A 24,291-nucleotide genomic window follows, 5' to 3' on the forward strand; every position below is an offset into this window, starting at 1 on the left:
GCAGAATCGCAGTGCCTGAGGAATACAAACAAGCAGTAGATAATGTAATGTTTACAACATTAATGTATTAGACAATTAAATATGATATCTTTCTAGCTAAATGCAATTAATAAATGGATGCAAAGACAAATAAAATGAACACAATGGATCTATATTTGGAAACCTTAATGTTTATTCCCCTGAAGTATTTAGCAACATCCTTTCTCGAATATATAATAAGGAATATAAAACAACTGTGCAATTGCATTCCACTTTATACTACAGACACTAGGTAAAAAATGTAGTGTTCTCTAGAGACTATAGGCTCCAGACCTAATCTATTTAAACATACAACATTTCAGAGCATTTTCACAATGCAATTGCATTAATAGAAGACTTACAAGAACAAACACATTGTTTGATTTTTGAAATGAGTGAATTATTGGGCTTGCATCTCTGAGTAATAAGCATATGTTAAGTATTATATATCACTGAACGTACATGTAAACTTCCATGCAAATGTATGCAACTCAGCTGAATATTTGACTAAATAGTACAGTGTTTTCAACAGGATTTTGAGAACTAATTTTTCCTACTATGATAATCAATGGGCGGCAAATTCTCTCCTGTCCTCACTGAGCAAATTTTGTCTAGATCCCAAATGGAGGTCTACAGGCCTGTGCGAAGCCTGTAAGGGTTGGAACTGAAGTGTTTCACCGCTGTGCTGAATATGCAAACTCATGTCAAACTGTCAGCCAGGAGAGCTACTCAGAGCCTGGGAACTATAACAGTCTTGTTAGACTAGTATTCAATTTCTTAAAAGCTCTTGTAAGGGAACGATACAAGACTGCTAAAGTAGAGCCATGAGCACTGTTTGCTCATGCAGAGCAAAAGAGAGACGGCCAGGTTTTCTATTTTATCCTTGTTTTTAAATGACAGAATTTTTCTGACTTTAGCGTTTAAGTGTAAGGTAGAGTATATCTGGTCAGGTGCGGGGAAGGATGATAATTCATAGTCGTTTTACTTAACATTTATGTACTAATATCACTTTTAGAGCTGCGAGTATTCACTTGCCTCGCCAATTGGTTCGATTACTATTCAGAGGGTCACGATTCCTCCCATTCTATTATTATTTACTGCATTATCTAATATTATTAATAATAAACAATTGAAACTCTTTCTTTTACGCTCAGAATTAAACTCAGATGTGTTATAAGGCTGTGACTGATCAGAGAGTCTTTCTCTCTTACTTTCACTGTTGCGGCTCTTTCACATACTTTTGTTGCGGCGCTTTGACAATATGTACGCTTCTTTAATAAAGCCTACAGTAGATTAGATGATAGCATATAGATGTTAACATATTGCTGGTAACTGCTGGCATACAGTATGTGTGATGTTTAATTTCACTATAAAAAAAGATGTATAAGGCTATTGATTTTCATTGGTGAATTATACTTAAAGCCAACCCATGATGAATGTTTAAGATATAAAACTAATGGACATTGATAAAACCTTCTGCATTTTCGTTTGATATTTACTGCATCTCTTTATGTACTTATCCATTTTATTTGCAGTATAATCAGTAGGTTGGCATCATCTTCATTTTTGTCAGTACTGAGAGGCCCAGTGTCTATGAAAAACTTGGTTTTTACCAGAAGCGGGCACTCGAAGAACCTCTTCATAGGTCAATTGGGCAGGATCTTTTCTGAAAAACACTACAGCACTACTGTAGCAGGAAGTGAATGAAGACGTAAAGCAGCATTGTCCCAGTTCTTACGCTGCATACCTGCTTTTATTTTTATATCCTTACTGAATTAACAGCCCTACGCATTCTTCTCTGGAGTGGGACTACTGGCTGCCATCCAGATCCCTTTATCTGCTTTGTAATCCCATTTTACGATCATGTTGTTTCTGCCGCTCAATCATTCTTAGTCTTAGAGAGATTGTGTGTGCGTTTAACTCGTGTATTGTTTTCCCAGAATCCCAGTGTGGAATTCTGTGGCGTTCCAGCCTCCGTGATACTCCACATGAATTCCAGACCCCCCTTAGACACGCACACACACATATACACCATCCTTTTATTTCTTTGCTCTCTGTAAAGGCTTTTTTTGCTCGCTTACTGTCTTCTATTTAGGAATGTTGGCTTGCGCTCAAAAATCCTAAATCAACCACAGCTCGGTCTCGGTGCGTCTTCTCGGTGGGCCCCACTGCTTTGAGATCGTCACCCCACATGTGGACACAGACCCGTTCTGCACAGTAAAGAGCCAGGATAAAACAGACAGGCGGCCTCCCCATACTCACTAGGAAACCTGTCCTGAGGTCCCCCCAGAACAGCAGCGTAACCTTTTCCCCATTTACCGTCTCTGTCTTCTTTAAACAGCCGCTGGCGGAGAGTTCACTTTCTTGTGCGGTATTTCTGCGTGGAAACCTCATTCTCTCACCCATTTGCACTCCAGTTTAACCAGGAATTGAATCTACTCAAATTGTACTACGCTGGATTGAAATGATATTGCGTCATTGTTGCATATTCATAAAATTGTTTGAGTAGTGCAGTTAATGTTGCCCTGTTGCTTCTCACGGATATTGATTCTCTCCTTTAAGTACAGTTTAGTTAGTATCCATCCTGCTCATGATCTTCTGCATTTCTTTTTATTCTATTTATTAGTCTGGACTTTTTCTTTGTGCCTCGACATTTCGCCCTCAATTCAACAAAGACTAGGCACAATATAAATAATTGTGTAATAAAAGAATATGACAGTGGGTATTTGGCAGAGGCCCAGGGTGAGGGGTTATTCTGGCTTCTTGCTTCATACATCCTCTCCTCCCTCAACCAGACACGCTTAATGCTTCTCTAACGGCAAGTATAAGAGAGCAAAAAGGCAAATCCAAGTGGAAAAATTAGTTACACACATGCCATCTTTGGCGTGCTACTCTTTTGAGTCCAGCTCTTCTTCTCTCTTTTTTAAAATTCTTTACCTCTCCATGACCTCTTCCATCTCAGTATTTTTCTTTAGCCCCATATCTTTCTATACTGCTCTCTCTTTCTCTTTCAGCTCTGGTCTTGTGCGGCTGTTTGGAATAATGGCACAGACAATTTTAGTGTCAATGTATTGAATTGCTTTGTTTATCCAGGCACTCTTTGAAAAGCACAGCGTACCGTATTGCAGGGGTAACTTGATGTGACGCATCTTCTGGCCATCAACTCAATGGCTTTCCTTTGAGTGAGCTTTAATCCAAGGAACCTCTCTGTAACCCCTCACCTTAATGTTTTGGCCATTTTATAGACTTAAGAAAGTGCGCAGTGAAGATTTTGCCCTAGATTTCACCATCCGAAACAAATTTCAGGGATTGAAAATATTTGATTCTTGGCCAAAATAGTTTATTCCAGGGGTCGGCAACCTTCTTGACATTGCGTGCCGTAAATTGTTTTCGTGTCGTAACAACAAATCTATATCCAATATAATTATCCACTATATGTAATAGGAGTACCGTAACATTAGAATCATGAACAAAGCATAATGCTTTGAATAGGTAATAAATGAAATGGTAATAAAATAAAAAAATCAATTTTTTTTAATAACAGTTATATTATCTTAACTAAGATGACTCAATGTGGAAGTATTTTAAGTAATGCTAATAATGTAGTTAACTAATGCTAACAAAACCTTATTGTTTTCTGTGATGGTACACAAATGTCATTTTAGGGGCAAAGTATATGATCATAAATCTAACATTTTAAAATCACAGTCCTATGCAAAGTACATCCATGATCTCTTAGGACACAGACATTTTTCAAACCAATACATGTCTGACTTTTAATTGTAGAATTAATTGGACGATATGCAATAAAAGTAAGGAAAAGGACGTCTAGTGTTTAACCTACTATGATGGTTACACATGGTTTTTATGGCCTAAAGAATTCTCCACGTAAGCGTCAGAAGTATGTGATTCAGCTGTTGTCTAAGTTCAAGATGTTTTATGTGCGTACTTTACATAATGATGGGAGAAGTGATGATCGACAGATTTCTTTGAAGACTGGACATCAGTTAGACTACAGAGACACGACATGTCATTTTGCATATACATTTTGCAATGATGCAAAACATTTTGCGACGCTTTAGATTCACAGATGACAGATTGCTTACACTTGGCCAAAGTCATATGCTATACAACAGCTCAGTATTGTGTATTTTGAGCAGATTCTTCAATACTCAGGCATTCAGTCTGTCAGGACTGATAAATGCCAGATCTTTAATGTAATGCTGCTGTTAATTTGTCCTTATTCTCTTCCTATGGTATTATTTAGTGGTTTTAATCACATCAACAAGCAGAATGAGGTGAAAAAGTCAGGTATTGCAACATGGTCTGTGGCCCAATATAAATCAGACTGGTTGCATTTAGTATTTTTGCATTAAATCACAGTTATTTCCGAGTGTTTGTGCCCTTTTTGGACCGGGCGAGCCATTGCATCAGCCTCCCACAAAATGCGTTTCAGATGGATTTGCTTTGATGTGATGAATTACTATCACCATAAATTGGTCACTGCTATTTTTTACTTACCTTTTAATGCTTGGTATATTGAATGTAGGTCATTCGATAGTCCGTCTCAGCCCTGTGCCTCTGCAAGCTTTAAATTTAGACTTGTAAATGCCGTTTGGTAATGTTTTCCTTTTCTTTTGGGAAAGGTTCGGGTATCATATAATGCCTTTTTAATGTTTCTTCTAATGTTTTTATCAAATAGAATTAGAATCAGAACGATGATTGTTGATGGAGTGGTCGGGCAATTTTATTTCTCTATGAATAAAATCAGCTTTTTTTCAGGTTGAGGGAATTTAAAGAATGGATGATGATTGTTTTTATTTCCCAGAAATCAGGCTGTCATGTTTTGTGCCCATAGTCAGACAGCGACACCTGTTACAGCCAGTTGCAACAGTCTCTTTGAGAGTGAAGTATGGGGCGTCATCCAAAGACGCAGCTGTTATATACAAAACACACAAGTTGATGCATCAACCTAATACCAATATGTTTATAGTGAAAAGATTTTGATTGAAGCAGCTGCTAGAAGTTTGATGACAAATATGAACAGCTCAGTGACAAAGTTTTAGGAACACAACGTGTCACACTGTGCTGCAAATTTACAGACGAAACATATCGTTTCACTTTAGAAGTCATTTATTACCCCACTGGAGTCAATAGGTTTACTTCAACTACATTTTAAGACCCATATAAATAAATAAAATGAAGTGATTGTAATATAAGATTATTTGTTTGTGGTGAACTGAAGAAAAAAAGTAATTTACATCTGGGAGTGCATAACAAGAGAATTTCCATATTTGGGTGAACTGTTTCTTTAGTAATGACTGTACAGAAGAAAGCCTGAGGTGGTCTCAATACTCATGACAAAAACGCCTTTAAAAAACAAAGAAAACTTTTTGTAACCAGACTCATCGCTCTATGCATTATACTTTGTGGATTATTGCTTTTTAGGGTCCTTTTAGGGATTTGAACGAGGCAGTAAGTGGAGAGCAGCATCCCACAATTTCCTCCGCCATATACTGCGGTGAAAGACTATATCAATTTTAACCGTGTCCCACTTTGACAGAAAGCTAGGTTCTTGCTTTCGAGAACTGTGTAAGATGTGGTTTACGAAGCTAAGAAAAAAGATGTAACACATTGTGTTCAAAAACACAGATGTCAACCAACTCAGTAGGGCACGAAAGCAACGAAGTGTTTATTTTGCATCTTTAAAAAAACCACAAGTATTATTGTTGTTTGATGTCACGTGTGTGAATGTGCATTTGGGTCATCGCAAAATCTCTACCAGGTTAAGATATTTGTCACTGAAAGTATTCGAAGAATATGGTTTGCGTCTGTTAAATGTTATTGAATATGTAAATCATCTTTGAATCGATCAATATTTAAATGAATGATATTTGAATTGTACAATGTTGTGTCTAGTTTTAACCCCACCCAGAGCACTACCCCTGAGCTTTTAAGGAATGTTACATCGGCTCCAAGCCTTCTAAGCATTTTTTGTTTTGCTCGTGCAGTAAAATCTGTCATGGCTTGAATATCCAGCCTGTCCATGACCGAACCCGGCCCCCTAGTTCTCATATGTCTGAACAGACCTGCGCTCTTCATTCAGCTGTCTTATCAATTATATTCTGCTTTGCGGCACACGCACACTCAATGATTATGTTTTGGCAAACTGTCAAGCGTGACTCATCGCTACTCTCTTGTGCTGCGTTTCCTGTTACTTTATCTGATGTCAGTGTTTGAGGATCTGGCGACTTAACTTGATGCAAAAAATTGACGAAGCGGTGTTGGAAGCGTCTTTAATCTGGTTCCAACTCCGTGCTGTTGTTGTGGTCCTCTGGAATAGGGGAAGGAGTTGAATTCAGATGTTGGGTCACTGAAATACGGCCATCATGAAGCCAGGGATTATTCACATATGCCATATATTACAGGACAAACATGTACGAATCACAATATTTACTGTCTTTATCAATTTTGGTCGATTTGTATGTGAATCTCCACTTATTTGGCTCCTGTCTGGTTTCACGAGTCCCAGTTTGTCTGTGGTTCAATAACAGGACACTTGTATTAGCTTGAAAGCCTTTTACTGTAGCCGTTCTGTCTTGCTATACTGCAGGACAATCTGGCTTTTGTTTGTGACATTTAACATCCTCTCAGACATCATTCTATAGGTGGTATCTGTTGCTCAGGAGGACGGCCGGTCGGTCCAGTTCATGCGAGGACGGATCAGGTACTTTTCCGCTCAGGATGTCATGTGTCATTAACATAAGTAGATCATGTACAGTAAGCCTTTGCAGTTTTTGTACATTAGGAGACACAGAACTACAGACTCTCACACTGTAGAATGGATTCCCAAGAGAGATAAAGAAAGAGCTTTAAGTTGGTCAGTCTGGGCTGGGGTTAGGGAAGTCTTAAAACAGACCCTTTTTGAAGAGGCACACCAGTTGTTCATTTTCCAAATGAATGACCCCCCAGCTGGTTCTGGTACTTAAATAATCATTAAGACCCAACCATTCGTTCTCCAAATTGAACCAGGAAGCTTCTTGCTGTGAGGTAACCGCTTTACCCACCGAGCCACAGTGTCACCCTGGGATGGGAACCAGAATTGTTCATTTACTTACGATTCTCATTCCTGGTGTGAGGTACATCACGCTTCATTTTGAAGGGTAACTAGGCTGGCCTGTCATGTATGGTGAGTTCAGAGAGCTCCGGCGAGTTATTGGCTCATGGGGCCTGTAAAGCAACACTTTTGCAGTCTTATGGCCCTCATAACTACGTTCATATGTTAGCTTTTCTTCACTCCCTCGCCATCATTTTTAAACCTCCTTGCCATGTTTTTTTCCCTCACACATCTCGCTAATGTGGTTTTAACCTCTCGCTCAAGAACAAAGAAGGTTTTGTGACTGTGTTCCATGAAGACTGTCGCTGGTTTTTTCTTGTACACTCATTAGTGTCGATTCGGCTCAGGACAAAAGCAGTTCGATTGAGTGTCACGGTGAATGAGCCACTGCTTTGGGTGGATTTCACTAACTTTTACAGAACGTTTGCGTGTACTTTTTTCGTTGCGCAAAATGCTGTTTAGTGTCAGCTTATGTTCTGTTAGCAGAAACACGCAACCATTCTTGGTTAATTAGACTCATAATAGAATGCGTCACATTTACAAAATGCATCGCTGTTTGTCTGCTGCGATAAACTGTTCCAGCAGAAAGCAATTGGTGAAATGAATTTTATTTAAAAAAATGCTGATTGTGGCAGTGGAATTGAAAAATACATTTGGTGCATGTTTGTGTTATGCAGATACATTTATTTGCACAGTTTTTGTGGGCATCACCCGGTTTTAGTGTGTAAATGGAAATATCACAGATATCCATTGCGCAATGGTTTGTAATAACTAAATGATTTTATTATTTCAAAAGGTTATGTAAAGTCAGAGTTTCACCTGACAGTGGTGAAACTGGCACATGAATGTTGGCATGACTACTGTGGAACATGACCAATGATGTGAAAGAATATTAAACATTTAAGTTTTCAAAATTAAAGTTCTGTCACCATTTAAAACTTGTATGACTTACTTTCTGCAGAACACAAAAGAAGATATTTTAAAGAATTTTGACAATCGTACAAAGTTGGTACTCATTCACTTCTATTGGATGGACACAAAACCAATGCAAGTCAAGTTCTGTTGTTCGACTTCCAACATTCTTGAAAATGTCATCTTTTGTGTTAAAATAAAGTCACAAGGGGGGAGTAATGGTGACAGATTTTTATTTCAGGGTGAACTATCCCTTTAAATACATGTCAATTTAGTTCAAAATTAATTTTACAAACACAAAGCATGATTGGATTGGATTGTATAACATTATATTGCAATTTATCACAGATTGATTTATATTCCTCTAAAGTGGCTCTGTCCCATAAATAACTCTATTGGTGGTTGCATTTCATATACGGCGTATTCCACCCCACGTGTGTTACTTGGGCAATGCGGGAAAAACCCTTTTTAAGAGGTTGGTACTGTTTTTTTTTTTACTTGACTGTATAGTACACTGTGTACACGCTGAAGCCTGATTTTGTATAAAAACCTGGGTGTGTCTATGTCATAAACCTTCCCCATGTCGCTTTATCCCTCATTCGTACTTTCTTTCTCTCTGTTTTGGGGTAGGAGACATGTTATTATACAATGCCTGCCTGATAGGGACATTAATCGTGCTACATATCAGTTGTGTCTGCAACTGAGCCTTTTATTGTACACAAAAAGAGAAAGTATATCTTTGAAATGGTGACAGCATTGCAGAACAAGTGGGAAATGGCAGAAGGGTTCCGAGCCCCACCTGTCCCCAATCGCCCCAACAAAATTGTAATAAACTTTGTCCACCGTCTGTCTTGGTTTTTTCTGCTGGTGCAGAATTTCTGGTTTTCTTTTCATTCCATGTCACACCATTGTAGGGTTGGTGTCATGATTCTGCTGCATCATGTCATGTTTCTCTTGATTTAGTGGCAGGATCATGACAGAACCTCATGTTAAATGTGGAGAGAGACATTATTGTTCTTATGGCCTTCCATACTCTCTCCGGTCTCGTCATTGTTCCCATCCTCTTGTTACCTCGTTATTGATTAATGCCTACACCTGTTTCCCTCTTGATTTGCTCCCTTATTTAATGCCCTTGTGTCTTCTGTCTTGTGCTGGTTCATTGTGGTTTGTGTGGTGAGTTCCTGTGTTATGTTAGTTTAGTCATGTGTAGTTTATGTCAAAGAGTTAATTTAAGTTTTGTTTCAGTGTAGTTAGTCTTAGTCCTGTCATGTTATGTATCCATGTTTTGTTCTGTTACCCCCTCGTGGGTCTTTGTTTTATTATTTATTAAATTATTTGTTAACCCCTTACCCGCTGTCTGCACCTGGGTCCTCTCTCCGTGTCTCACCACTCGAGAATCATGACAGAATGAACCAGCCATAATCGGACCCAGCAGACAGAGGGATCGTTGTGGCAGCAGTTGAGGCTGCCGGATTCCCCTCCAGGGTTAGAGGTTGCCGGACTCCCTTCCTGGGTCGAGAACGCCGGACTCCCTCCTGAGTCGGGGCCGCCGGACTCCCTACCAGGGTTGAGACTGCCGGATTCCTGCTCAGGGCCGAGACCGCCGGACTGCCTTACAGGGTTGAGACCGCCGGTCTTCCCTCCAGGGTCGAAGCCGCCGGAATCCTGTGGCCACCAAAGATCCCCAGCCGGGCATTCCAGGTCGGTGCAGCTGGGCATTCCAGGTCGGTGCAGCCGGGCATCCAGGTCGGTGCAGCCGGGCACTCCCGCCCGGTGGAGCTAGGCACTCCCGCCCGGCGGAACCAGGCATTCCCGCCTGGTTGAGCCGGGCTTTCCTGCTTGGCGGAGCCGGCCATTCCAGCCCGGTGCATGCGGCCATTCCAGCCCAGTGCATCCTGTTCGTGTCTGCCGGCTCTCCTGTTCGTGTCTGCCGGCTCTCCTGTTCGTGTCTGCCGGCTATCGTGTTCGTGTCTGCCGGCCATCCTGTTCATGTCTGCCGGCTAGTGTTTTCATGTCTACCGGAGCTACCCAGTCCGTGTCTGCCCATGTTTGGACTTCCCTTGGACTCTTGTGCTTGCCCGTTTTGATTTATTGTATTGTCATGTTGTATTGTTGCCATTGTCACAGTCTGTCTTGTCTTGTTTGTGCCTTGAGGAGCATCAGGTTGCTGCTCCTTTAGGAGAGGCTTATGTCATGATTCTGCTGCATCATGTCATGTTTCTCTTGATTTAATGGCAGGATCATGACAGAACCTCATGTTAAATGTGGAGAGAGACATTATTGTTCTTATGGCCTTCCATACTCTCTCCGGTCTCGTCATTGTTCCCATCCTCTTGTTACCTCGTTATTGATTAATGCCTACACCTGTTTCCCTCTTGATTTGCTCCCTTATTTAATGCCCTTGTGTCTTCTGTCTTGTGCTGGTTCATTGTGGTTTGTGTGGTGAGTTCCTGTGTTATGTTAGTTTAGTCATGTGTAGTTTATGTCAAAGAGTTAATTTAAGTTTTGTTTCAGTGTAGTTAGTCTTAGTCCTGTCATGTTATGTATCCATGTTTTGTTCTGTTACCCCCTCGTGGGTCTTTGTTTTATTATTTATTAAATTATTTGTTAACCCCTTACCCGCTGTCTGCACCTGGGTCCTCTCTCCGTGTCTCACCACTCGAGAATCATGACAGTTGGGCCGTTAGGATAGATCATGCCATTGCCGATAGACATGACGATGTTGAGCTGGCATCGTGATTCAAACAAATGTTTCACTTTTGTCTCTCTACAGATCAGACCCCCCAGACTTTATAACTGTATAAAGAAGACGCGCGTCCACGCAGCTTGCATTGTATAAAGAAGACGCGTCTCACTTTATAACATTTATAATTAATGAATATAAATTCAGAATGAGAATAAAAACAAGCCTCACTTTATAACTGTGAAGCTCGCGCTGTAAAGATGCCCGAATTGATATATGCCTAGCTTGTACTGTATAAAGATGTGCAATGTCATTGTCTATCGCGATGTTTCAATGTAGCCATCGTCCGATGCTAATTTGGTAAACATCGGCCAACCCTAATTTATTGCTAACTTTTACCCAACTTACTTTTCTCGATTCCCCACCCTACAGTTTGCGAAACGTTGTAGGCTTATACAGACATTTAGGGTTAAAGAACCCTCCAGAATGATAGGACTACTGGTCACATATGAAATCGTTCAGAGTTTTTCTTTATAAATAATGTTTTTTAGATTCAGTATGACTAAGGGTTAATTATAATAACTAATAATCCAAGTGAAATGTTTTTTTAAGTTGCATTGGTATAGGAAATGGCAGAAAATTCCATTCCTAGCTCTAAGCTGACGTTTACATGGAACAATGTAATCCGATTAAAAGTCCAATCCGAATGAAAATGCTCCCTATAAACAATCAGATAAAAAATGCACAAACCGATTGAAATTCAGTCGGATTGTGAGGGATGGTTTATGCCGTTTGTAATCCGCTTGATAGGACATGTAAACACCTGAACATATTCATTTATTTACGCATTTAAAATGTCACTTGAACCGAGTTTTTTAACTGCAATATCTCAGTTTCTTTTTGAAACATGATACATTATCAAATGTACAAACATAGGCTTAAATATCTTATTATAAAATTACATTTGTATTCGTACCGAACATTCATTTTATTTATTGTTTACTTACATGTGCTTTGAAAGGATTTACAGGCTTTACAATGGTAAGTCGCTGTAACGACCTTGTTTCAATGATATGTAGACATTTTTTTGTGTTTATGAATTGAACATTTTTATGCTGGTGTCTGTGACATAAAATAAACACATCTGTGCTTATTACATTGTTTGAGTAACCATTTTTAGAAATAAATGAATGGAAGTGTAAGGAACCTGTTAAGATGTCGGTGTAGGCATGTCAGGGTGTAAAACGAAGTATAAAAATAACGCTCTTTGTATAGTGTTTTAGGCAGTTGGGTGTCGTTACAGTGTGTTCCTGGCGGGTTTCTGGGGGTTTGGACTACATTTTGAAGGGAACGTGCTGTGATGGGAAGATATTTTTCTCCGACCTTACTCATAAACTTCTTAGGCATATATTTTCTGTGGAAGATGTGGGGGAAAACAGTTAGAGAATATCTAGAGTCATCTGGTATCATATATTAAACACTTTCCCAGCTGTTTTGTAAGTTAGTAACCAGTCTATCCATTTCTTCATCTATTCATCCATTATGTGTTTATTTACTTTATCTTATATAGTATGCAATATTATTTTAATTTATATAATTAAATATGCCTTCAAATTAGGACTGTCAACGTTAACATACGCGTAAAATTGTTTCAGATTAACGTGTAGAAAATATTTAACGGCATTAACAAAACATACGTTTCTTTTGTCATCATTGTCTAGTTATACATTACATAATTACGCTCTTATTCATAAAGGCCTTTAAACTACTTGAGCGGGATTTGTAATGCTTTTGACATTTCCAGTATAGATTGACAGCTTCTGGCTGTGGAACACGGCTCGACGCAATGCGACAGCGGTCCCTTCGGATGAAATGTTACACATGCCAATTCGCCTACTTATAGTGGCCCTAATAGTTGCCCTAATAGTAGGTACTGTTTTTGTGTCACAATAGTGACTAGATCCGATTGCATGGCAAAATAGATTGCACAAACTGGTACATAATAACAGGAAGCGGAAGTGCCCATTGTTGCCTAGACTTTGTGGCCAATAACTGTCACACACATCAAAATACAGCTCTTCTCCACATTTAGGTATTTATTCATTCATTATTTCGTATGTACGTATTGTTAACTGTGTACTTATTATTAAGGATGCTCCGATCAGGACTTTTGCAGCCGATACGGGGAGAACTGATTTCTTGCCGATCACGATTCCGATGCTTCAAGCTTTATATAACTGAAATGTAAGCCCTCTGATCACAGTTAACCTTTTTCAGTTCAATTCATACTATAGATGTTTTCTTTTTGTATAAAAGGCAAACGTATATTTTGTTATATTTTACTTTAATTATGAAATGTATGTTAATGTAATATAACTATTGTTTTAACCGAGTACTAAATAACCACAAAAATATGAATTATACAGTGTACATTTTAATATGCCTTTAAGACATGCAATTAGTAAAAGTGCAGAACAATATGCATGCATATAACTTAATAAAGACAAAAATAAACAGAAACAAAATGGACCAGTCTGATGCAACCTACAATGTTTATTTAAACATTGTCCAATAGTAAACTTTGAGGAAGACAAAATTCATTTATTAAAAATGCAATATAATGGATGGCTGAGTGGGAGTCACATTACTAACCATTGCCTTTGCCAGTTGCCAGTTTTTAGTATTCGGCACAGAGGTTGCGCTAGACTTTTTAGGCTCGTAAAAAATTCGTAATAATCCATTTTTACCCGTCACTATGGTGCAAGGTATAGCGCATGTTTGTGACATCATCGCTATGTACAGTAAATGCGTTTACTCTCTGAACTCAACTTACTGAACTGAATACCCAATAAAGTAGAAGTCCTTTACATATTTAATGTTTCTGTTGTCAGACATAAAATTATAATTACAGACAAATGTTTATAATCATATGTAAAGTCATTAACAATGACAAGTGCTTATAAACGCTGTTTTTGTAATCATTCATTTATTGACTTACAAGTAACTTTAAGATGCTGTTTGGTTATGAATGTGCTACTGAACGGAAAAGAATCAGATACATTCCCGGGTGGGTTTTCCTGAATGGGCGAGGCGTTTATAAGTAGTTTTCAGTTAATGCGACCTCTGGCATACGTCTAGTGGTGGCTCGTTCTTAAGTGCCAAATCAGGTTTGTCATATTAAACGAATTTGGACAATGCACCTCCACGTGAGATTTATTTGGAACATACACGGCAAATAGCAAATCTTTTCATTGTTTCTCGAAACATAATAGTAATAGGTAATAGTTCCACATAGGCGATGCATCGTTTAATTTAGTGACACGTAAGTTATATAATTTATTAATGAAGTGGAGCATCACTAAACTCTGCCTACTCGGGCACCTCAGACGATGAGGGCAGCGGGGCACCCCCTGTGCACGGCCCTGGCACCAGTTTTAACTTCTCTGTCGTGCTTGAATGAACAAAAACACACAAGATTATGCCAGAAAGCACATTTTGTCTAGTTTTTTTGCAAGCAGTCTTCGATGAGTTAAGTAAAGCCTAAATGAATGCGAAGAGTAGTGGAAAATAGGAAGCACATTTTATACCTGCTTAGACTGGCAGCTCTTAAAGGGGCCACGTTCTTAAACGTGCCGGTGTGACTCCTAACGTTAATTAAGGAAAAGAAGTCAATGTGATTTTGTAGCTTTAAAAATAAACATGTTACACAATGTACATATAAACAAAATGTGTAGTGTATGTTTAATTTCACTATTAAACTTTTTAATCTATTTACAGCCCTACTTCAAATTGAGTTTTTGGCTATTGTATTGGATTCACTGTCTGTCACTATGCAGTCAACACCAAATACTTGTGAATCATAGAGAAACGTAAAGAGAGACTGTCAAAGGGGTCTAATAGACAGTCCACACGTGTGTTTATCACCGTATTCTGTCACATTGTAGCTTGGAATGCAAACAGTGGGATGTGAATGTCACCCAGCCCTGACCACTGTATTCTCTACTGAACCTACACACATCACATCGACACAAACCGGCATTGTGTCGTTTCATGGCCTTGTATGTCTACTTTCAGAAAAGTCAATAGAAACCCTGGCGGTTGGAGGGATTCTGTTGTCTGTACCAATCGAATATAAAATCAATGTCAGAAATGTGCCAATAACATTGTGACCGGTTGCGTATTGTGAGGCTGTATGGTGATCAGGTTTGTAAACATGCTAATTTAAGAGTGACTTAAAAAACAGCAAAAAATTGAAGAAATAAAGAAAAAATTTGTTTAGAAATGTTTCTCAACTACCTATCTATATAGATCTAAGATATAGATGTGTCCTATGGTGTGACATCGCAAAAACAAACAATTTAAAAAACAAACTGTTAATAATATACTATTTTATATCATTTATATTTATAATGTAAAAAAACATAAGAGAGATTTATCTTAATTGTTAGGGTTTTTTTCTACATATTTGAAGGCACACCATAGGACGCATTTATGGTATATTTCTCAACTACCCAGATATATACATTTATCTATTCTACATTGTTTCTTAAGCATCATTTTTGCTTTGTTTTACAGTAAAAATATCATAAAACAAAATAAACCGGAGAAGCATAACTGTGCAATATAAATTTCATGATTTCATCAGCAAACGTTTATTAATGACAAAACAAGAAAATAACAATGGTTAAGAAAATAAGTAATTTAGGAAATGTTATCTGAACCTTTTATGAACCTCTGTAAATGTAGCTTGATGTATATCTTTTAATGGGAAAATGAGAAAAGAAATCCTGATCCTGGTTGTTTTAAAAAAACACTTTTGCTATGATCTGAGATGAGGCAGACCCAGGATATAATGAGACTTGTACTGTTGGCTCCAGGCCCTCAAGGATCTGAAATTGGCTTTAATGACTGTTTTAATTATATAATAGTGTAACAGCCTTCATCTGCTGGTATTCCCCTCCTGCAGGCTTTGGTGTCTTTTTTCCTCCTCTTTCGTGCTGACTATGCCGCTTGCCTTTCATTAACTATCCTGGTCCATCATGGTAATCCCTCTGTACAGCTCAGCTTGTCTATCAAGCCACGCCTTCCTTTATTAATCCCTTCTTACTCTTTCTCATTCTGTGTATTTGAGATGACACTCCACTCCACATAGTACCTGCTAATGATCGCACTGCTCCGTTTGTTGATGCGGATGTGTGAAACAACATGGATTTTTATTGGGTGCTGCGACGGTCTGCTTCCCAGAGGCGAGTCATGAAAGCATACCATCTACTATGGTGACCTAGTCGAGCAAAGCTAACGCATCAGAGTGATTGTGATGGATGTGGGACGTTTTTTACCCTTTGACACAGGCAGGCTACCGGCTTTCAAGCAGATGATTCAGGGCCTCTAAGCCGGGGACGTCTGTTGAGGAAATCGCCCCGTCCGTACCGGTGATGTGTATTGGGTTGTTAGTTGATGTGTTTGTCCCCATCACGCTGGCTGAGAGACGATTGGACTTGACACAGGGAGTCGAGCGAAGGGAGTGAGGAAAAACAAATCGCCCAAAGGGCTGCAGACGTCCCAGGGAACAGAGGTTAAAGCGTCTGGACAAGAAGGACAAGCGTTCCCTGGTTGCGACTGTCCTCATCAAAGATGATCATGACAACAGTGTAATTTAACAGCGTCACATGTGGGAGGCATGAGTGGGATTTGCCCACAGGCAGTCACAGCTGCGCTGCTCAGCACAATAGTGATGGGATGTTGCTTTTATACAACAACTCTCGAAGTTAACACAAATTGCTTGAATTTACTATAAATTTGCATGGAAACTTTTGAGTTCTTACAGGGAAGGAAACCAAACGGGTTTACTTGTATTAATATGGAACCGAAAAGGAAAAGTTGACCCATAAATAAACATTTTGTCACCATTTACTCACCTTCTTGTCATTTAACGCCTGTATGACTTACTGCAGGACTCAAAAAAAGAAGAATGCTGGTATCCAAACAACGGATTTACTTCTATTGTATGAACACAAAACCTATGGTCAACGGTTACCACCGTTTTTTCGGTTGACAGAATTTTCTTTTTTTGGGTGAACTATCCCTTTATGGGATGTAGTAGAGAAACCAGGTTTACATTAGTAGTGTTTACTCAAAAAACCTTAGTTAACATAGCTCAAAACGACTCATTCACTAAAATGTTTCGTTTCTACCCTGAGTTGAGGGCTATAGATTAAGAAAAGTTGAATTTTCATCACAATTATATTCTCATCACATCACAAAGTATAATAAGGAAATCCTGATTGACTCAATCATTGAATTAACACGGTTCTTATTTGGAGCATCAGTTATTGAGAGAACCCATTCGGATATATCATAGAGAATGATGTAAGGTCCACTGCTTGCTTGACTATGTATTATACTATGCAATGCTATTAATGCAAACAAGCAGACTTGTACAAACATTGAAGCATCCCATTGCTAAATATCAAGCCTTTTGGAATGCTCTCTGGCCAGTTAAATTAGAGTCATCGAAGTAACTCTTGGATACACACGTATATACAATAGTTGTCACACAAGCATGCATCCACATTTAGCGCATTAATCCCTGTGTTATTTTTCTTTTAGACTAAGTAAGAACCTGCTCATAAGGGTATATTTAGAGCAGTCACTGTAAACTGATCTATTACTGTTTCTTTTCATCCAGTTACATCTAACAGGGATTCTCTATTCAAAAGCAGTCAGTTTTTCTGTCAGTAACTGTTTAATGGTGTCTTGCTAAGGGCATTGAGGGAGGTTTGTGCAGAGTACCTTTACTGTATCTGCCAATGTGCAAAGCTGTCCAGATACTGTACAAATTGACATTGTATACTTAACTTTACCATATTACTTTTTATAGAAGGTTACATTTTACAGCATATGGTGTATGTATGGTATATTTCTATTTAATAACTTCGGGTCATTTATATACAAAGTTTGTATATTAGAATGCGTTTGATATCACTGAATAAAATCAGAGACCAAATCAGATGTAATGTTTTTTTTTTATTTTCTTCCTTCCTAGATCTGTTTACACACAAGTAGTTTCATCTCGTGCCAACGCAGCAGATGATCTAGCGAGTGGTCCGACCACACAAACTCCTCCATTCTTTCTTCCTCTATCTATCCCTGTAACAGGCACAATCGCCGCATTTACAAGCAAACGGCTGCACGCTTTCTTCTCCCTCCCATCCCCCTTGTAACACAACTGTAAGCCACTTGGCCCAAAATGCTGCTCGCTGGCCGACCGGCCATAAATTAGAATTTTGACAAGCTGGGCTGCATTGTTTTCCCCTGCCCAGCTCTAACCCTGAGCTAACCTACCCATAGCTCAGAGCTGACCAGCTGTGGTTTGCTACTCAACGTGGCCTTGTCTGTTTCTTCCACACAAACGTGGTCTCTCTCTCGCTCTCTTATGCTATTTCTCTTGTTCTTTCTCAATCTCTATCTGCTTCTCGCTGCTCATTATGCATCTGTTCCTCCTCTGAATTGACTCATTCAATGGGGCTTAACGTGTGCCCTTGGCATGACACTGTGATCGAGTTTCAACGCATCAACGAATAAACGTGCGCATTGAAGTCAATGTGTAACTAATGATTCATTCATAGTCCGTCGATCAGTGTGTGAATTCATACTGTACACATAAAGCATAGGTGACATTGACAGTCCTGTAATCTCATGTTTATGGCGTGTTTGTGGATATTTGTCCTTTGCACTGAGGCAGCATGGGCGGGGCTTTAGTGGTGGCTGGTGTCACCGTGGAAAAGGTCAGTATGATGTGGAATGTACCATAGGCGAAAGGAGTGTAGGCAGTGGTAGGCAGATGGGAATATCAGAGGGTTTAATGCAACAGGGAGCATTGACTTTTACAAGATCTCCCTGTTCTCCTGATATTGCCCTGCCCACCAGACTGCAGTAAACCTTGGAGATAACATCCGTGTTTTAATCCGCTGCATTAATTATTAAGCTTTCATCAGGGTTACAATATCAGAACGTATGCAAAATCATATATCTTAATCAAAATAACCTTGACCTTGCTAGGGTCCTACAATTACGATTTCCACAACACGGAAAACACAGGCGTAATCGTGGCATCCAGGCATGAAAATAGAATTTGCAATATTATGCGGAATGTCATCCGTTAGCAATGAAATATATGAGCTGCACTGTCAACACACACTGAAAAGGACTTTTATTGTGGTTAACCTGAGCAAACTATGACATGCCCGCATAAAAATAACGATAGTATACTCCATTATTTACTTTTGTAAATGTGCTACTAAAAAATAAAAAAATGTGCTTAAATTTAAGTAGGCTTTAAATCATCTGGGCAAATATTTTACTATTGTGAAGTAAAAGCGGACACCAAAGAATCAAGAAGAATATTGTATTTATTTTTAAAGCCCCACATTTCTAGATTGCACCTTTCCTCAGTGACACACTTGTGCTAATGTGACCATGGCCCTCATTTAGCCTGCCACAGCATTAAGCACTTCAAGAGTAAGCAAAATTGACCTTCACGACTTTCAAAAACCATGTGACATATTTAAAGCTAAATGTTTATTTTCTTAAACAATACAAGTGGATGGTGGAGACCACAGCTGACAAGCAGGACAGATTTGACATGGAAAAGCAATAAATGTTGTAGTCTTTTCTTCTCATATCGCTATCGATTGCCTTTGGATAGCTTTCAGTATTATGCATGAATTGTATGTGGATTGATAGCCCCTGGTCCTTATCCACTATTATTGTAGAAGAGAGCAGGAGCATTCCTGGAACATCTCCATCAGTCTTCCACGGAGGAAAGACAATATCTCCGTGCGCTTTTTCCTATCCAGCTTCTAGACCAAACAAACCAGCTATTTTTCGAAAGAGTCATCTACAGGATGTGTGCCGTGCGCTGGCGTCCCAGAGGAGCGTCCATGTTTGTGTTTGAACGATCTGAAGTGCTTGTGGCCCCTGGCCGTGGGAGCTTGGGTTGGACCCAAAAAGCGAGCAACGTGGAGGGCTCTGATCCAGAAACAGAGAAGCCTGTTGCTCTCTGTCTTTCTATTTATCTACAGTACGCTTTCCGCTGGAGGTCGAGCATTCGTTGTTCTCCCATTGGACTGGGTTCTGACGGACGTCCCGTGGAGCAGCAGGGGCCACGAGCTTTAGATCAAAACTGCGATGATCTTCAAACTGCAACAATATTTAAGCAATACCTGCATCGGCTTATTAGACAACAGACACGCATTCTGTTCTCTTCTGCTCTTATTTTACTCGTGATGCAGTTTCAAGTTATGAAATGAATCTGTGAACCCTGAAATCTAATTAATTATTGATGTGCTCACTCTTATGATTTAGAGCAAACATTTCAAGTCTTTGAAGAGGTTTAGAAAACAAATGGATTTGGTTGTCTCTGGCGGTTTGCAGCATGCACTTTCTTCTCATGGTTTCCTGACATTATACAGTATGCTCCAAAGGCTAAACTCTGACTTGTTGTTTAGTGGGACATCCATGAACATTTCTGAGTGATGATATGCTGTAAATGGTTCAGCGATTTAGTTTAAAATCAGTTCATTGACTAGGTCAGTGATTCGCAGAAAACAATTGAACTCAAATCTAACAGTGTTTGCGCTACTTAAATATAATGACCAAACATTGATGAGGTCTTTGGGAAATGTAATGTCGGCGTGGCATTGGCACGGAAGTCCTTTTGCTATGGTCGTGGCCAGATGCTCCACATCAAGAAATGTGAGTCTGTATGCTTCCAGTCTGAATGCAGCCAGTTCCTGCTTGTAAATACTGAAGTGCTCGACTTGGCACCATTTTTTACGATTCCAATTTAATGATTTGAGGTTCAAGATTCAGAATAGGTCAGGCAAATATGTTTACAACTGCTGACTGCACATGCTGGCATCGCTTAATTTCAAGCATCTGATTGGCTGTCAGGTAGGGAATGTCTGTTCTAGACTGAATGTGTGTGTGTTTATGTGAAAGCTTTTGTGTGTGGGGAGGACTCGCAGCCATGTTTCAGGAAGTGTGTTGCCATCGAGCAGCGTTGCAGGTTTATGTAGCTCTGTACACTTCTGCTATATGAGACATGGAAGTTTATAATAGTTCAAATTAATCTGTGAATAGTTTCAAAAGATGACCTTCAGAGAACATACACAGAATCGAATAAAATACTGTGTTGTCAAAGTTTACAAGCACTTTTGAATACTTTTTATTGGTTAGATATTTAAAAAACCCAGTGACAAACAAAGGGTGACCAATAATAATGATTTATAATGAAATTGGGCAAAAAGAAATCACAAAATATGGAGATACGAGGTTTCAGAAGGATAGCAGTGTTGTGGTTTATGTGATTTTATTATCTATTTGTTTAGGCAATAGAAATGCTCTGTGCATGCATGTAACATTCCTGCTGCTTTTGTTTTGTTGCAGCTGTTTGATGTCTCCAAAAAATGAGAATGCAGTCTTTTGTATTTCAAAGTATGCATGCTTTAAACAAAACATGGAAAGGACATGTAGATGTTTACACAGTCTAAAAAAAGCAAGATGCTTTTGTCAGCTTGCATACAGTACATAAACATCATATAGTTCTGAAACATGCAATACACATCCATGCTTGTAAAAATCTTTTTATTTACAGTATATGTAATGTATGCGTGGAGTGTACCAAATATGAAACCAAATAAAGTCAAACTCAAAGTCTAATTAAGTTACTTTTAACCAAGGGCTTCCTCTATCTTTTTAAAGCTTTCCTTCAACAACTCCCGAAACATTTACAGACGTTTTAGAATCTTAAAGGCACAGTTGCCCATATTGGGTCCCTATATTATATCTGGACGAAGTGGAACAGAGAAACCAGATGAATTTGAATGTCAGATAAATATAATACAACCAAACCCCCCGATGGAGTCGCAGCATGTGGATTTATTTCAGCGATCAGACAGCTAATACTGCTGGCTTTCAACTCAGTGGCTTTAGATCTGTTATCTATATCTAGTGAGAAGCCATGCCAGAGCTGTAATTAAAACAGGGACTCTATTGGCAATTTGAGACCGGGGCCTTTTAAAGAAAGAGCCCTTGCGTTTTCCCTCTCGCCTTCCCCAGAGGAAGCTAAACCTTCTCAAGATCTGCCATACTAGACTGCACAGTTAAACAGACAAAGTGCCACACTTCTGTCACTCTTTTATTACGTTAAAAGTATCTTTCAGCATTAGCAGCTTAATACGTCCCAATTTAAACATTCGTACAATTTCAGCAAAGCATTGAATTGTTGTTTCATTAAAGACATTGGCCGTTAAAACAAATCGTTCGCGTTTTCTTTATACACAAAGGCACCCATTCATGCAACTGCTGTAGAGTGGTTCTCAAAAATAAAGACCTGAGAAGTCTTTGAAGTGTGTTTAACACCAAATGAGAGAAGAAAAAAAAAGAAACTTAGCACGAACTTAGGCTCACCTTATCTAGTGAACGTTCACAGTGCAGAACCTTGTGTTTTTGATAAGCATAAAGGGGAAGAACGTGTGTGTGAGTCCAATACAGATGTGCCATTATTGCATAACTTGAACTACACAGCTACAATTTTTAAAGGTGAAACTGGTACTTCTCAATGAGCAAATAGATCGTGTCAAGCTTGTAGCATTTTATATACACTTTTACATTTAAACTTTTTGTTGTAGTTCTAAAAAGACAAGCCTGTTGAAAAGAATATCTCCCTTTATATCCCTCTCCTTATATTATTATCCCTGTAATATGTAATATTCCACGTAATCCACGTTTAGTATCATATACTTATTTTGTATCCTTAAATAAAACTGTCATGCTAAATAAAAATATAATCATGCTGAAGATGTACAGTACATGTGCTGTTCTGTAACAATTCTGATATCTGCATCAGTGTACGATACACCAGCATTGTGCTTTTGTAGGTTTAAACACGTTCAGCAGCCGTTGTCACGCGTCTCTCCCAGTGAGAGAGTTTGTAATAACTCCTCTGAGCAAACAGATGGGCTGATCTCTGACCTAAGCTAATCAGGCACAAATTCGGCATGTCGAAAGCCTGTCCTCAGTCTTGCATCTCCGCTACTATTAACACACTCCCCAAGCCCCGATTTTCTTTTTTTTGGGCTCGGCCTGTGTGTGGCATATGGGGTCATCCTTCTTCTTTCAACTCGAAGCTCTATGACATCATTAGTCCCCCCATTCCAATCCTCCTTCCCTCCAACAAAGAACTTCTTAAAATCTAATTACATAACAAGATTAACCCCAAAAGTTCAGATCTGCCGATTAGCTTTACTAGTTCACCCAAACATGTAGGAATGTGTTTTGGAGTTGATGTTTTTTTTCGGCTGTAACTCAACTGTGCATAGTTCCTTTTGCTCCAGGGTTGTTAGTGTTGCCTTATAATTCTGAGTCGACAATGATGCATTGATTTGAGACATTTCTGGAATGTACATGTTATTACCTGTTGCAGCCACTGGAATTCAGAAAGATGACAGGAGCAGAAGAAAATATCCCACCCCACACTTAAAAAGGAGAACACGGTGTTTTAAGAAAAGGGTGCAGCCGTGCATAGCAGACAGTTTTTCGATTCACTGCGGGGTTGGTATTAAGGCATGGAAGATTAGCTTTCCATCAGGACCGAGGGAAGGGATCCAATGCAGGCAGGGGTTTGTGAAGAGGAGAATGGCTTTTGGAGGGGGCCTTCATTAGCCTTTGTGCTGTATTGCTCTGCCTTGTTGTTTTCCTCATGCCGTTCTTTTCCCCTCCTGCGTCTGAATCCCCTCTGATTGATCTTCTGTTTATTTCTTGCAGGGTGGCGTCCTATAGTTCCAGAGATCTCAGGCCTGGGGAAATCTTTAACCAGAGACAACACACAACAGGACACTGGTAGGTTCTGTGGTCTTCCCTTCCTGAATAAGTCCAATCTCTTTGCTGTACTTGGCTTGGTACACGTCCTTCTATTCACACATAATGAGTTTGGTTGGTTTTGAGAGTGGCACTGCACATTATGACTCAAGTAATTCCATTTTTAGGAATCACAAACAGATTTTGGGAGTGAGCTGGGTTTGATTTTAGAAAGGTTGAAGCGCCACAGATCTGAGAAGATGAAAGACAGACCCAGAATGATCCTGGGTTTTCAACCAAAAATGAAAATATTTCATCATTTACTCACCCTAATGTAATTCCAAACTTGACCTATTTTACTTCTTCAGAACACGAAAGATTACATTTTTGACCAAGAGCGTTGGTAACCAAACAACTTCGACCCTCGTTGACTTCCATTGTATGGACACAATTTCTTAAAATATCTTCTTTCACATTCCACAGTAGATAAGGTCCTATACAGATTTTAAATGACGAGGGTGAATAAATGATGACAGAATTTAAATTGTAGGCGCACTATCACTTAAAAATCACACCTAACATATCCACATAAGCTATCCGCTTCCACACACAACTTTTTTGGCTTTGAGAGCAAATGTATCCAAATAGGGTCTAGGTTGTCCAGTGGTTTTACTTTAAGAAGGACACTGATATAAATGAC

The 24,291-nt window shown here is 39.2% G+C and overlaps 1 protein-coding gene across 5 annotated transcripts in view; it reads left to right on the forward strand.

The window, feature by feature from the left end:
* The window catches only part of thrab (thyroid hormone receptor alpha b), a 121,652-nt gene that overhangs the window by 31,421 nt on the left and 65,940 nt on the right, over window positions 1-24,291 (forward strand). For all 5 annotated transcript variants that reach the window (XM_079476575.1, XM_079476579.1, XM_079476577.1 and 2 more), the window contains one exon: window positions 23,559-23,633. The gene's annotated coding sequence lies outside the window, so the exon portion shown is untranslated. The remainder of the gene's footprint in view (window positions 1-23,558; window positions 23,634-24,291) is intronic.

Source organism: Barbatula barbatula (genome assembly GCF_947034865.1).
Source record: "Barbatula barbatula genome assembly, chromosome: 16".
NCBI lineage: Eukaryota > Metazoa > Chordata > Actinopteri > Cypriniformes > Nemacheilidae > Barbatula > Barbatula barbatula.